This window comes from Lepidothrix coronata, unplaced genomic scaffold, assembly GCF_001604755.1.
Source record: "Lepidothrix coronata isolate B3197 unplaced genomic scaffold, Lepidothrix_coronata-1.0 Scaffold39, whole genome shotgun sequence".
Classification (NCBI taxonomy): domain Eukaryota; kingdom Metazoa; phylum Chordata; class Aves; order Passeriformes; family Pipridae; genus Lepidothrix; species Lepidothrix coronata.
This window is the reverse complement of record NW_016690219.1, coordinates 6,189,261-6,192,909: the sequence shown is the minus strand read 5'-3', so window position 1 is coordinate 6,192,909 and position 3,649 is coordinate 6,189,261. Positions and strand designations below refer to the sequence as shown.

At 39.3% G+C, this 3,649-nt stretch overlaps 1 protein-coding gene across 1 annotated transcript in view; it reads left to right on the top strand.

The window, feature by feature from the left end:
* The window catches only part of PKHD1 (polycystic kidney and hepatic disease 1 (autosomal recessive)), a 275,429-nt gene extending 273,801 nt beyond the window's left edge, over positions 1-1,628 (top strand). Inside the window, exon 67 of the transcript XR_001874451.1 lies at positions 1,493-1,628. The gene's annotated coding sequence lies outside the window, so the exon portion shown is untranslated. The remainder of the gene's footprint in view (positions 1-1,492) is intronic.
* Positions 1,629-3,649: the final 2,021 nt, after the last annotated feature.

Here is a 3,649-nt window from a genome sequence, read left to right as displayed (position 1 = left end):
AGAAAAAGAAAAAGAAAAAGAAAAAGAAAAAGAAAAAGAAAAAGAAAAAGAAAAAGAAAAAGAAAAAGAAAGAAAAAGAAAAAGAAAAAGAAAAAAGGAAAAAGGAAAAAGGAAAAGGGAGAAAAGAAAAAGAAAATAGAAAAAGAAAAATAGGAAAAGGAATAACAATAGTGATAGTGATGGAGATAGAGATGATAGAGATAATAGAGATAGAAATAGTAATAAGTGATAGAAATAGAGACAGAAATAGAGATAGAAATAGAATTAGAAATGAAAGTAAAAATAGATAAAAATAGAAATGAAAATTGAAATGCTAATAGTAGTAGCAATAGAAATAGACATAGAGATAGAAACAGAAATATAAATAGAATTAGAAATACAAATACAGGTAAAAATAGAAATAAAAGGTGAAATAGAAACAGAAACAATAAGTGCACCTAAGCTGGTTTCACTTGCAAGGTGCTGAGGGTTAAAGGGAAAAAAAAAAGGAAAAGAAAAGTGCAGTCCATGCAGAAGAGCTGTCATGTCACACAAATTGTCAGCTTCCCTAATATCACCAATCCCTCCTCCACCTCACCAACTTAAATTCTCCTGTGCCTCCAGGTAGGGGCTGTTGGGACTCAGCTCCAGATCCATCCACAGTGGAGATCAGTCATTTCACACTGCCAGTGGGCTTCTTTACTATTCTAATACAGAACCCATTGCACACTATGACTAATAATGTTGGCTGTATGAAAGAATTATTTATATAGAGACTGAGAAAGGCCTCCTTGGATTTCTAGACAGGACAGTCTTGATTTGGAGAGAGCAAAGCATAAAATAACTGCAGGGCCATTTCAGGCTGCCGGAGTCTCCAGGAGACAGGCTGACAATTGGTGCTTGAATTTGAAGCTGCAGATTGTGTGTGCTGTGGCAAACCCTCTTCCCTTGTACCCTGGAGTCCCCCATCCTCAGAAATAAAGAAGGGACATATAGGGAATGCCAGTCAACACAGGCTTATGGAAAATAGGTCCTGTCAAAGTAAATTGATAGCTCTTTTTCTGATGAGATTACAAGTTCAGTCGATAAAGGCAGCGGTATTCAAGCAATAGGCATCTGTGGGGCTTTTCACTTGGTACACCATAACCTTTTGATTGCAAAACTAGGTGAAAAAAATTCCCAAAATTAACATGGTGCACCTTAAGTGGATTAAAAATAGGCTGAGGGCCTCAAAATGTGTTTACAGAAGTCACTGCTGAGCTGGTCTGTTTGTAGTCTGGTCACAGAGGGATCAGGTTATCTATAAATACAAACAGTAACTAAAAGTTGTTATTCAGCCAATTGATGATTGATTTTCCGTCTCTCAGGGGATGATTAATAATGTAATGGGACAGATTCCTTACAGATTCCTTATGTTGTGTGACCAGTGGATCAACTATGTGTGGCTGCCCCATCCCTGGAATTGTTCAAGTCCAGGTTGAATGAGGCTCTGAGCACCCTGGACAAGGGTAAGATGTCCCTGCCCATGGCAGGGGGTTGGAACTGGGTGACCTTTGAGATCCTATCCAACCCAAACAATTCTGTGATCATATAAAATGAGGTACATTTTATTATGACAGAAAAACTGTACTTAAGGATGTGTCTGTATTTACCAGGCAGAGTTTCTGTTCTGACAGCTGGTGACTGAGAACAGCCTGTCATCATGATAGATAATCACTAAAGATGGTTTTTCTCAGGATAAAGATCTCACAAAAGAGCTAATGTTATTTTATTGCACAGACACAAGCTTTTTAAATGAGAAAAGGTTGCTTTTATTCTAGGATTGATAGTGCTTCTGGTTTTGACTTCTGCAGTGCAAGAAGTAGTTTAAAATTTTGTGGAGAGTTTACAAAGAAAACACAGATGGTTGAAACACTTTGCATGGCAGAAAAAGGAGGGATTTTAAACCAGATGAAAATTAAAAGCTCAGTGTAAATTTAGGCTTTCTCTGTAGCTAACAGTGGATGCCTGCATAAGGTGCCTCTCCTTGCATCTCTTGTGCTTATCTTAGTCTCACAGCAGAATAAAACACCTCTGAAAATACTGATCTTATGACATGGTCGCAGCCTAAAAATAGGTGAAATGGAATTTTGAAAATAGCTTTCCTATTGCACAGACAAAACCCTGTAAACCAGGCAAATCCAGAGTAGAACTGCTGGGGTGTAACGAATGAGGACGCCAGCAAATAGTTTAGTAAATGAGAGGGGGATTTTAGATCTTTGCCACGGTTTTGACTAGAAAACTAAATTGTTTTTATCACATACTTCCTTCCCCTTTAGGCACACATGCCAAGGGTCTCTGCAGTCATCCTGGCACACACCATCACCCTTGACAGTAGGCAGGAAAGAACAATGTGATCCTTGAGGATTTCCTCTGGCCTCTGGACTGGTCCAGCAATCTCCTGTCTTTCTGAAGCTGGCCCACCTCACCTCTTTTTCACATCCCTCTTCGTTTTTCCACAGCCCCGGAAAGCCCAGGAGAGCAGGAAGGGTTTCTGGACAGAAGGAAGATACTTTTTAAAACATGGATGGTGGGGGACAAAGAGGAAAGAGGGGAGAGGGAGCGTGTGCAACCTCATCCCTAATCATGAGAGAGGTGTGCTGATGTTGGCAATGCCATATCCTACATCAGCAAGGGAAAGACAAGGAGAGAGCCCAGGAAAGGAAGCAGGGCAGCAATCAAGACCTCTGACACCACTTTCCAATCCTCTTTATTCACCCAGAGATGTTTCAACCTTCAAATATTAAAAAATTTCCCATACAATTGAGTCTTTCTTGTCTGATTGTGTCATGTTGCAAAGCTTTGGTAAGCAATCCTTGAAAGCTCTGACTGCATTATCAGGGTCTAAAAGATAAATGTGGTTAATTTACTGCTTATGTCTATATATATCCTCTTTCAAGGCCACAGAATCCTGTCTGGGTAACCTGTTGCAGTGTTTCACCACCTTCATTTAAAAATAAAAAACTTCTGCCTTATACCAAATCTAAATTGACCCTCTTTCAGTTCTAAATCATCACCCTTTGTCTAATCTCAACAGAACCTGTCCCTGTCTTTCTTACAGGTCCCCTTTATATACTGAAAGGCCATCCATCAGTTTAGTTCCTTCCCAAAACTATGTAGTACAGTTTAGTAACTCCAAAAATTCAGCTTCAAATAACTTTTCACTTTTATAAACTTTATAAGGACAGTGTATTCTGCACTGATCATTTTAATGGCAGACTGGAAACCTTGAGCTCCAGCATAAACCTGCTTTTCAGGTGAACTCTGGCCCTACTCTGTTCAAATGGACAAAAGCTGGAAAGAATCACTTGCACTAAGCCACCGAATTCCTCCTCTGCTCTACCAAGATATGACATATATAAGGCTCATTAATATTGCTTAATAAAATAGGCATATTACAAGGATGATTACAGATTAGAATCACATTCCTGTGTTAAGATTGCTGCTGAGGCTCAGCCAGTACTGCTCTGATCTTAATCACCATGAATGTCTCAGAAATAAAAAAAAGATGCCCAAGTCTATCCCTTAAAACCTGCACATATTCTCCTCACACCTCTCAGGATGTTTGCTTTGGTGAGGCAAATATCCTTCATCCTCCAGGTTTATTTGTTGGTTCACAATATTCCTGGGT